The 12,336-nt window shown below is 49.0% G+C and overlaps 1 long non-coding RNA gene across 1 annotated transcript; it reads right to left on the reverse strand.

The window, feature by feature from the left end:
- Positions 1 to 935: 935 nt before the first annotated feature.
- LOC123651640 lies at positions 936 to 3,941 on the reverse strand. The gene is made up of 3 exons (XR_006740484.1): positions 3,897 to 3,941; positions 1,152 to 1,235; positions 936 to 1,079 (listed from the first exon to the last, which is right to left on the reverse strand). It is a non-coding gene; the product is annotated as an uncharacterized LOC123651640 (long non-coding RNA).
- Between the last annotated feature and the right edge of the window lie 8,395 nt (positions 3,942 to 12,336).

The raw sequence follows: 12,336 nt of genomic DNA on the forward strand, positions 1-12,336 counted from the left end.
GTTGCAGGCACATACCCTGTAGGATATGAGCAGGAGGCAGCTGATTGATGTTTCTCTCCCATCGATGTTTCTAATTATCCCTCTCCCTTTCTCTCTATAGAAAATCAAGAAAACATATTAAAAAAAGAAAGAAACCAGTATACTGGTTACTTCCATTCAGGGGCCTGGCCAGTGGAGGGGTAGGAGACCTATCAATATGTACCTGCTGAATCTTTTAAAAATATATATTTTATTGATTTTTTACAGAGAGGAGAGAGAGGGATAAAGTTAGAAACATCGATGAGAGAAAATCATCGATCAGCTGCCTCCTGAACACCCCCTTGACCGGAATTGAACCTGGACCTTTCAGTTCGCAGGCCTATGCTCTATCCACTGAGCCAAAACGGTTTCGGCTATACCTGCTGAATTTTGAATGTGAATGTGTTTCCTAACTTAAAATTTTTGTTTTAATTAGGAAATGAAAAGGAGTATGCCCAGAGATGTGGGCATGTTCAGATACTGGTGGAAGGAGCCAGTACAAACAAAAATCCCTAAAGTACAGGGAGATCGAGGATAGAGGAAAGCCCTGAAGAGCTGTGAAGAGCAGGGGTAGAGATGAGCACGGGGCAGGGACCGGCCAAGCGCAGGAAGAAGGTACATTAGGACAGGAAGGGAGGAGGCAGGAGGCGTGCGACCCCAGATAAGTGTATAAATGCCAACAGGAAGGGAGGGTGAAAGGGTTCTTTTCAAACAGCTTTTATTTAGAAGGTGAAGTTACCGAATGAGAATGAGAGGAGTGGTAGATTTAACTTATAGGGGAGAAAAAGGGGTCACGGGGACAAGAGTACAGGAAAATGAAGACTTCCAGGGAGCAGTGAGGGCTGGGCCAGGAGGAGGCATGTATTTAGAATCAGACCCCTCATAGCACCAGTCCCTCCCTCTCCCCTGCCCCCCATCTCTCTCTTTGCTCAGTGGGCCTGATCCAGCAGAGCTTCTTCATGCTCATTAGTGATTCCAGGACCTCTTGCTTGGAGGCTGTCATCAGATATGATCTGTCTCTCCTTCCTGGGACAGCAGGGTTTCTCTGGCCTTCTCAGAACCTGGCAGGATGAAAGGGGGATCTCACCCCTGGAAATCAACCCTGTGGCTCATGTGAAGCCAAGAGAACTCACCCTGACTGGCAGAATCAAATAAATTCAGCCCTTGAAGTAAGTCACTCAAAGACAAAATGCCAGATGATTTCAGTCATGTGGAATCTAGAAAATGAAATTAACAAGCAGAACAGAAACAGACTCATACATTTTGACAGTTGCCAGAGGGGAGGGGTTTCACAGGATGGGTGAAAAGGGTGAAAGGATTAAGAAGTTTAAATTTAAAAAATAATAAGTAAATAGTATAAATTGGCAGCTACAGAATAGTCAGAGATTGAAAATATAGCGCAGGGTTCTGGTGGATGTGGCTCAGTTGGTTGGAGTGTCATCCCGTACACTGAAAGGTGGGTTCGATACCTGGTCTGGGCGTGTGTGTGAGAGGCAATCAATTGATGTTTCTTTCTCTCTCTCCTTTCCTTTCTCTAAATATATATATTTTTAAATCTTTGAAGTACAGCATAGGGAATATAGCCAATAATCCTACATAATAAAAAGGTAATAGGCAAATCAAATGGCAGAATGACTGGAAGGTATGACGCACACTGACCACCAGGGGGCAGATGCTCAACGCAGGAGCTGACCCTGGTGGTCCGTGTGCTGGGGGAGAGGGAGTGATGCTCAGCCAGAAGTTGGGCTGACAGCTGGCGAGTGCAACTGCAGTGGCGGTATGTTTGACTTGTGGCTTAGGCCCTCTCCCCACAACCCACTCCCTAAGCTAGGGGTGTCGAACTCAATCAGAGAAGGGGCCAAAATCTAAAATCCAGCCTAAATCGCGGGCCGAATGGTTTACTGAACAGTCATAAACTGTCATTGTGATGGAAACGCAGCGGAGTGCAGTGATGACAGCGCGGTGCGGGCCACATTGCAAGGCCTGGCGGGACGGATTTGGCCTGTGGGCCTTGTGTTTGACACATGTGCCCTAAGCCATCAATCGGACACCCCCCAAGAGCTCCTGAACTGCACTGCAATAAAGGGCGCAGGCTGGGCTGAGGGACCGCATCCCCTTCCCCCAGTGCACAAATGTCGTGCACAGGGCCTCTAGTATTGTAATAAATATGTATGATTTCAGATGGATAATAGATTAGGGTGATTGTGAATTAGTTATAGAAATGTCTAATCACTGGGCTGCACATCTGAAAGTAACATAATGTTGTAATCAACGATAATTGAAAAATAAGAAATTTTAAAAAGAGAAAAGCATCGACCTATTGCTTTACCCATCCATGCATTCACTGGCTGATTCTTGCATGTGCCCAACCCCAGTCCAAACCTGCAACCCTGGTGCATCAGGATGACACTCCAACCAACTAACTGAGCTAACAGGTCAGGGATAAAAAATTATTTTTTATGAAGCAGTTTTGAGTTTACTGGTGTGTGCGTGTTTAAATTGAATTTTTATTTATTTTTTATTATTTTTTAAATTACATTATCTGTGTACATATCTTACCATTGCCCCCCCTCATACATACCCTCCCTCCCCAGAATTTTGTGTCCATTAGTTGTACTTATATGCATGTATACAAGTCCTTCGGTTGATCTCTTATCTCCTCCAGATCTCCCTACCCTCCCCACTGTAATTTGACAGTCTGCTTGTTGCTTTACTCTCTCTATATCTATCTTTTGGTTCATCAGTTTATAATATTATTATCCATAAATGAGTGAGGTCATGTGGTGTTTCTCTTTCATTGATTGGCTTATTTCACTCAGCATGATGTTCTCCAATCCCATCCAGGTTGCTGCAAATGATGAGAATTTCTTCTTCTTTATGGCAGCATAGTATTCCATTGTGTAGATGTACCATAGTTTTTTGATTCAATCATCTGCTGACGGGCACCTAGGCTGTTTCCAAATTCTAGCTATTGTAGATTGTGCTGCTATGAACATAGGGGTGCATATATTCTTTCTGATTGGTGTTTCTAGTTTCTTGGGATATAATCCTAGGAGTGGGATTACTGGGTCAAATGGGAGTTCCATGTTCAGTTTTTTGAGGAAACTCCATACTGTTCTCCACAGTGGTTGCACCAGTCTGCATTCCCACCAGCAGTGCACAAGGGTTCCTTTTTCTCCGCAACCTCGCCAACACTTGTCGTTTGTTGATTTGTTGATGTTGGCCATTCTGACAGGTGTGAGATGGTACCGCATTGTTGTTTTGATTTGCATTTCTCGGATAGTGACTTTGAGCATGTTTTCATGTGCCTTTTGGCCTTCCTTCTGTCTTCTTTTGAAAATATTATATTTATGTCCATTGCCCATTTTTTTATTGGATTATTCATCTTCCTTTTATTTAGTTGTATAAGCTGTCTGTAGATGTTGGAGATAAATTGAATTTTTAGAAAGGGACAAATGCAGGGATAGAAACATCAATGTGAGAGACACAAATCGATTGACTGCTTCCTGTATATGCCCTGACCTGGAATCAAACTGGCAACCTTCCAGTGCAGTCAACGCTCCAAACAGTTAAGCCATACTGGCCAGTGGTTAATTTTTTTTTTTTTTTTTTTTAATATTACAGACTTTTGTAAAAAAACAACTGTCTTGAGCTTAGATGACTGGCAGATGTTTAGGATTTACTGTTATGTGGGGGAATGGGAGAGAGGGCAATTGAATTCAAAATGGTCCATACATAATACAAACAGAGCTCAGTTCCTGAACATCTCTCATCTTAAACAATACAAACATCTCTCATCATAAACAATACGATTCTTGACCAAGTTGTTTACAAAAAAAAAAATGTCTAAATTGTAAACCAAAACTTCAGTTTTTGACCTGACAACCCTTTCCTGCTGATACTTCAGCATGACAAAAAGCATCGGTCAGGCAACAAACAAAGGAGAAAATGCTTTGGTTTAGCACAATTTTAAAACATAGAGACTATCAAGAGTGCTAATGTTGCTAAAGGGTGTGAAAGTGATAATAAAACAACCACAGGTAATGGAGTTGCTGATTGGAAAAAGGAAAAGCAGTTAGCTGGTGGTAGCATTTCTAAGGCAGTGATAAATGAAAAATTCACTTAAGGCTAGTAGGGGTTGGTCCCATAAGTTTAAGAAAAGTATTTATTTATAGATTAAACAGTGCACTATGTGTGTACTATACATAAGAAAGGTTTGGCTCAGTGGATAGGGCGTAGGCCTGTAGACTGAAGGGTCTGGTTTTATTCCAGTCAAGGGCACGTAACTCAGTGGCAGGCTACATCCCTGGCCCTTGTTGGGAGCTTGTTTGGGAGGCAGCCAATCAATGTGACTCTCACGTTGATGTTTCTCTCTCTCTCCCCCTCTTCCATTCTCTCTAAAAATCAATGGGGAAAAAAAATGTCCTCAGGTGAGGAATAACAAAATATCCAGGGGAGAGGACTTGGTGGGAAACTCAAGAAAACAGGTGGGCTGCCTTTTCTACTCGCCCTCTCAGTCCACCCTCCTTCCTCTCGGAGTTAGGGAGAAAGAATCATTCCATCGGAAGGCTAGAGAGCAGAGGTTTGAGGATTGTATACTGGAGCGGCCCAGCCCTCAAGTCAGACTAGATTCTAAGAATTCTCTAAACGGGAGGATCCAAGATGGCTGCTCGGGTAGACACCTAACCGCAGCAGCACACAACAATTTCAATGGAATACAACTAAAATGTAGAGTGGACATCGCCCAGAGCTACAGGTAGTCGACTGACTGAAAATTCTACAACAAGAAGGAAAGAGAAAACCAGAAGGAAAATCAGAGGAGCTGAAAAAAAGTCTAAGGTACGGAGACATGCTGCGCGCTAGCATGCGCACGCGCGCAGAGAGGTCGCAGCCGGAGAGGAGGAGAGGGCTGGGTGCTGCCTGGCGTTCCCTAGCAGGAAGAAAATAAAACCCCCAGCCTGGGCTAAACCCCCGAACCGGCAGCGCTGACCCCCAGTTATGAGCCAGACCCTGGGGACCCAGGCTCCAGCGGGGGAGACGGGGCTGTGAGGCGGAATCCCAAGCAAGCAGCTGTTATGCCCAGACTTCGTGATCCCCAAGGACCACCAGGGAGCCAAGTCCGATGCAATAAGCAAGAGAGCCTTCACCATGCTAGCATGTGCTCCCCCACTCATGCCGGCAGCATGGCGGAAGAGAGCGAATTTCTTCCGGTCCAGGGGTTTTGAGGGCTAGGGATAACTCCGCCCTACGGGGCGGAGTTGGGAGCTCATCCTCGCCCCGCCCTGCCCTTTCATTCCCCCCTTGTCTAATGTGCCTAGTCAAATCATTGACTCAGCAGCCTACTTCCTTTCAGCATAAACAACAAATACAGTTATCAAGACCCTTAGTACCACAGTTCCCATCAGTATTGTCCTCACTGAAGTCCAGTTCCCCTCCTGCAGGCATCAGTTCTCCTCCTGGCCTGTAGTTGCCAGGATCCAGGCCATGCAGGAGCTGGGAGTCATGTAGTCAGGTCTGGGTGCCATCTACTTCAACAGCAGTGGGCGTGCTCAGGATAACAGTGCAGCATCCCTTTGAGTCCTTGGGCAGCAAATTTCTTTACCCACATTGAGTTCCAGGGCTACAGGGTCTGCGGTGGGCACTGGCAGTGCATCTGGAACAAGCAAACTGCAGAGCCTGTAAGGACTTGAGCAAGGAAATGGTTACCATACATGATCCCCTCCCAAAAAGGGGAAACTTGTCCCAATAAGGCGTACACCTGGCCCTCAAGAGGGCAAAGGACAGGGGGTTGGTCCAATTTTCACCGAATCTAAGACACATTTAGTTAAACCCCCTTTTCAAGAGTCTCGCCTGTCCTAAGGCTAGAGCTATGAGATACCTTAGCTACCAAGGGGAGGGCTGTTATCTGATAGTGGGGTATACCTCAACCTAATCTGAAGTGTCTATAAAAACTAGACCTTAATGCTGGTGGTTTAATCTCTGAAATCCACCTACCAATGCTCTCCTGGGGAGGTTCCCTGGGACCTGAATTCCCAGGGGGGATCCCCTTACCTTGCTTAGCATTTACCTGTGCACAGACAGTACTTCTAGCAACTCTGCCTCACAGAAGTTCAGAAGTCTTGGTGACACTTAACCTGGTGTCACCGGGCAACTCTGACCTAGAGCCTCTGGGACCAACAGTCTTGTCATCTGGAGGGTCCATCAACCATCTGGTCCTTCAGTGGCTTGCTTCTGGTCAGCCAATTCCTTCTGGCTGCAGTTGGTACCCCTCTTTTCTTTGTGGATGGCACAGTGTTTCTATCAAAGGGCCTGGATTAAGGCCAAAAGTTCTGGAACTGTGCCCAAATGGTGTGGTCCAAGGTGACTACCACTGCCCCTGCATATCAGGTCCCATCCTGAACATAACTGCTCCCATCCATGAACAGTACCTTGTCGTCTGTTACCTCTGTGCAGTCATGAATGGGTTCCATCATCATCATCTGGAAGCAGGCTGGCAGGGTTGATGGCCAGAGTTTTCTGAATCTGGACACAGGGCTGGTCCAGGAGAAAAGCCTGGCCCATCCAGGTTAGCTCCTGGTCCAGAGTCCACTTATCTGCCTCCTTCACCAACAATGCTGTGGCTGCCACAGGGTCCAGTCTCTTAGACAGATAGGCAACAGGTCTCTTCCAGGGACCTAGAGTCTGAGTGAGAACCCCTTTGGCAATGTCTTTTACCTCACTCACGTAGGGGTGGAAGGGCTCCGCGTCGTCCGGCAAGGCTAGGGCAGCTGCTGAGATGAGAGCCTTCTTTAGCTCCTCAAAGATCCATTGTTCCACTTTGGACCAGTTCAACAGCTGCATTCCCCCAGTACGTGTTCCTTCCGAGGACCACAGTCCTTCTTGATGTCCAAGGAAAACAGGTAGTTTGTCCGGTGGCTTCCTGGGCTGATGTACGGGTCCTATTGGCTCTCTCAAGACTAAATAGGGTGCCCCCATGCCCATCAGGAAACTAAAAGGCTTGCCTCTCCTAGCTAACCTGTCAGGACATACTCTTTATAATTTCTATAAAAATCTTATCTTCCAAAAATACATAACCATGCCTCAAATTTTAAAAGGCAAGGGAGGAGGGAGCAGGTCCAGTACCTGTTCCCAGGCCTCTAACAGCCACCTGAAATGTAAAATGCCACATTTTCCCTACAGATATAGATTTATCTACATTTCTAAGCCCCTCTACTCCCCACTGCAGAACATCGGTGAAAATTGTCCAAGCAGTCTCGGGGGGTTAATCATACAAATAATTGTTTTCACATTGTTTTAACACAATTCTAAATAAATTATAAACCTTTGTGATGAAGTCTACTTAAATCTATAAAGTAGATACACATGACTGAAACCAAAAATTATTCCCAAAGTTTAAACAAAATACAAGATGCAGGTACAAGCCCAAATTCAACAACAATGGCATATGAAAAAAGCAAAACAAAACAAATCAAATATAAAAGTTTCATATGTTACATTAAACATTACTTTAGAAAAACTGACTTTTAAAAAAATACTGCATCACTGACTTAAAATAATTTTTTTAAGTGTAAGCATTACATACTTTTTCATCTGACAAATGAGAATAAATCAATCCTTGAGATCTTTGATCATTACTGCTTATTCTTAACATATATAATACAGTTTAGCCTGCCATATTCTAGGCATCTAGTTACTGCAATTACCTTTTCCTAAATCAACTTATAACTTTTAAAGCTGGCAAGTCAAATAAATTTGGCATTTCTTAGATTAATAACATTACATTTCTAACACATCCTGCTTATTTAGGGTAAAGTTTCAGCAACAGATCTAATCATACAATTTTTTCAGATCTCAAAAATTTTTTTCCTGAAGTTCAAACAAAGCACTGAATAATCTCTTTGTAGGAGAGCTAATAGTCTTGCGCTCTCCGGCCTCCCCTAGACCTCTTCACACCAGAGGCAGTTTACTAGGATTTAAGACAATGTCAGAAAATCATAGGTCAATCACAATTCATACTTAAGTAGCTATATGACTCTGCTTAGCTGATACCAATGACAAGGAAAACTAACCATTGTGGGCTGCTTCACCACCAATTACCTGCCACTCCCTGAAGCTGGAGCAGCATTCAAATGCAAATGAACACATTCTTTACCTAAAGACTCCTGGCCATTCAGGGCCATTCACCACCATTCACGTAAACTTGTTACCATTACCATCTAGTTTCCGCCTCATGGCGGGGAATTTCAAAAGCTGCTTACAATGACTTGGGAAACCAGTTTTAATTTATCTCCACCACTTTTAAAACTTATTCTGTACCCAGAAAAGTGTTTTTAAGCACAGCCCAAAACTATGCGCACTCGTTTTGAACTGGCCTTTTCACTTTACTGAGCACAGAGATTCGCCCTTGAGCTCTTCTCCAGTACCGGATGTCGCCAGGGACCAGATGCCTCCACGCTGGCCCAGGCCACCAGGGCCCAGGCCCCCGGAGCGAGGCTGCTTTGGCGGCAGCCCCAGCCACGCTACTCAGGCAGCCCCCGAGGAGAAAGTGCGGGTCGCCCCAGCGGCTTCCCGGCTCCGCCTCCCCTTCTCCAGACAGCCAGCAAATTAGCCCAGGTGCCTGCTCCCCGAGCGAGGCCACCACTGCCCAGCCGCGCTCCAATGCGCAGACTGAGCCCCGCGGGAGCCCCCCTCCGACCCAACGCCGCCAGGGGGCCCCGAACCACCATGCTGGCCACACTTCGCCGGCTCCATCCTGGGGCGCCATGTCGCCCACAGATACCAAACTCAGACCTGGGAAAGGCTCACTTTCCGCAGGTGAGGCAACGGCTCACGCCATTCCTCTCCCCATACGAGGGTCCCTCTCGGGCCCTCCCGGGAGGTCAGAACGTCTTCTGATCCTCCTGCCCGTGGCCTTCATGGTGCGTCCACCAGGCGTTTTCGGGCACCAATTCCACAAGGGGTTTTACTTCCCTCCAGAGCGCGCACACAAAAACACAGACACACACACACCTACCGCGGCCAGTCAGACTCTCCGGACCAGGTTTTCCCTAATGGTCCGGGGGATCCCGGACGAATTCCCCCATCTGTTATGCCCAGACTTCGTGATCCCCAAGGACCACCAGGGAGCCAAGTCCGATGCAATAAGCAAGAGAGCCTTCACCATGCTAGCATGTGCTCCCCCACTCATGCCGGCAGCATGGCGGAAGAGAGCGAATTTCTTCCGGTCCAGGGGTTTTGAGGGCTAGGGATAACTCCGCTCTACGGGGCGGAGTTGGGAGCTCATCCTCGCCCCGCCCTGCCCTTTCAGCAGCGAAAAGCAGGGCCCCCGGAGTCGTGTGCACTTTGCGCGCAGAGGACTTAATGTTGACTCTGATGCTGGATTACCCTAGCCGGAAGAAACAAAGCCTCCGGCGGCGCTGAGCCTCAGTCCGGACTGCTCTGAACCCCAGTCCTGGACCAGACCCTGGGGACCGAGGCTCGGGCAAGGAGAGACGGGGCTGTGAGGTGGAATCCCAGGGGAGTGGCAAAAAGCGGAGCCCCCAGAGTCGCGCGCACTGCGCGCAGAGGACAGTCTGTTGACTCTGATCCTAGACTCCCCTAGCGGGAAGGAGAAAAAAAAAAAAAAAAAAGCTCCAGACTGGAGGAATGCGACAGGGAGCAGGAGCCCCTGCCGGACACCAGCCAGGACACCAGCCAGCCGGGCAACGGCAGGGAGCCGGGCGACGGGGCCCCCAGGGGGGGGTGCCCCCGAGCCATCGACCTCTGAGCACGGGCAATGGAGCCAAGGCCGGGGGCCGCTTCCTGGGCGGCGCCGACCCCGGCAACAGGCTGGAGCAGCGCGGGAGCCCACGGAGAACAAAGGGGTGCCACAGGCCAACCTGCTGAGCTCCCAGGACAAGGAGGAAGAAACCAAAGTTCTCAATGTGAAGAAATCAAGTGAGAGCAAAAGATAGTAAAATTACTTAAGAAAGAATACAAAGAAGATCTTGAAAAATCAAAGACTAAGTCAGAACTCAACTCACCAGCCAACATTGCAACATAAATGCGTTTAAAAAAAAAAAAAAAAAGGACAGAATGTTGGAACAGCGGCGGCCAGGCCTAGAGTGCCCAGGCACAAAGCAATGGCAACCGGGCCCGGAGCAGCAACGGCCAGGCCCCAGAGCAGCAGCAGCCAGAACCAGAGCAACAACAGCCAGCAATGGAGCAGCCAGACCTGAGGCGGAGGCAGCCAAGTCCAGGGTGGCCAGTCCAGGAATACCCAGACCCGGAGTGGCCGGACCCGGAGAAGCCGGGCCCAGAGCAGCCGGGTTGGGAGCAGCCAGGTCCAGAAGAGCAGTAGCCAAGCCCGGAGCATCCAGGCTGGGAGCGGCCAGACTCGGAGCGGTCGGGCCCGAGGCAGCCAGGCCCAGAGCAGCCGGGTCTGGTGCGGCCAGGCCCGGAGCAGCAGCTGCCAGGCTGGGAGCGGCCAGGCCCGGAGCAGCCGGGTCTGGTGTGGCCAGGCCCGGAGCAGCGACTGCCAGGCTGGGAGCAGCCAGGCCTGGAGCAGCGGCTGCCAGGCTGGGAGTGGCCAGGCCCGGAGCAGCGGTTACCAGCCTGGGAGCGGCCAGGCCCCGAGCAGCCGGGTCTGGTGCGGCCAGGCCCGGAGCAGCGGTTGCCAGGCTGGGAGCGGCCAGGCCCGGAGCAGCGGTTGCCAGCCTGGGAGCAGCCAGGCCCCGAGCAGCCGGGTCTTGTGCAGCCAGGCCCGGAGCAGCGGTTGCCAGGCTGGGAGCGGCCAGGCCCGGAGCAGCCGGGTCTGGTGCGGCCAGGCCCCGAGCAGCGGTTGCCAGGCTGGGAGCGGCCAGGCCCGGAGCAGCCGGGTCTGGTGCGGCCAGGCCCCGAGCAGCGGTTGCCAGGCTGGGAGCGGCCAGGCCCGGAGAAGCCGGGTCTTGTGCGGCCAGGCCCGGAGCAGCGGCTGCCTGGCTGGGAGCGGCCAGGCCCGGAGCAGCTGGGCCCAGAGTAGCCGGGTCGGGTGCGGCCAGGCCCAGAGCAGCAGCAGACAGGTCCAGAGCAACTAGGTCGGGAGCGGCGGTGACCAGACCCGGAGCAGCTGGTTGTGGAACGAACCAGAGCAACAGAGGCCAAGCCCGGAGCAGCCAGGCCCGGAACAGCTCGCTCCTCGCCTGCCCCTGCCCCACAGCTGCCTCTCAGACATGGCTGGAAACTTTTGTGGGAACTTGAGGGTCTGCTGAATCAAGTGATGAAGGCTTAGATCTGGATGTGTTGAGTTAGTATAGGGCTGGGGTGTTCATCTGTGAGTGCCTTGGGTGGGGCCTGGATGAGGCTGGTTGACCTATTTGGAAATGTCTTTTGTGTGAAATGTATCATTGGGCATGTGGTGGTATTATTGATATGAGAAAATGCTAAGTAACTGATTTACTATCTGAAAAGGGATTTACTATCGGGGAAAAGGAGGGAGGAAGAGACTGAACATAAACTGTGCACCTATAAATGAGGACAATGGGGGATGGGGATGGGGCGGAGGGTGGGGTGGGAACCTGGTGGAGGGGGGAAGAAATGAGGAACCTTTGTAACAATATAAACAATAAAGATTGATTTAAAAAAAAAAAAATATCCAGGGAATCATTTGGGAATCTGGAACGATTAATTCAATTTACATTATTCCTAGTGGGGGGGAAATGATTTGGTTTTAGAATAAATCACTTCTCAAACAGCCTTCCGGAAAGAATTAAGTTCAAGAAACGAGGTTCCACTACTCAACCATATAAAATAATGCATAGAAAACATGCCTAAATATTTATAGGGCTTACCTCTGGTTGTTGAAATTGTAGGGTTTTCCCCTTTATTCCCTTATATTCTCCAAATGTAAATAATATATACATACACATATGTACGTATATTCATATAACTGCTATAATTAAACTGGTTAAATAGTTTCTGCAGCAATGAGCAGTCAAGTCCCAATTGCAGTTATGGGCTTTCTCCCTGGAAAAATGCTCATAAGCTCTTACACACATCAACATCCATTCTGCATCCCTTCAGGGTGGCCCCAATGCAAGGGTATGTCCATCTTTGCCTGTAGGAGGCAGATGACTCCTGGCCCAGCCATGTCTGTAAGCTGACCAATAATATTGAAATTTTAGCATAAATGCACAAATCCAAAATGGAAGTATCAATTAAAAAGCCCATGGTCTAGCCGGTTTAGCTCAATGGCTAGTGTTGGCCTGCAGACTGAAGGGTCCTGGGTTCAATTCCGGGCAGGGGCATGTAACTTGATTGTGGGATGAGCAGAAGGCAGCTGATCAATGTTTTTCTCTCATC

The sequence above is a fragment of the Pipistrellus kuhlii genome, unplaced genomic scaffold (assembly GCF_014108245.1).
Source record: "Pipistrellus kuhlii isolate mPipKuh1 unplaced genomic scaffold, mPipKuh1.p scaffold_m20_p_7, whole genome shotgun sequence".
Taxonomy (NCBI): Eukaryota; Metazoa; Chordata; class Mammalia; order Chiroptera; family Vespertilionidae; genus Pipistrellus; species Pipistrellus kuhlii.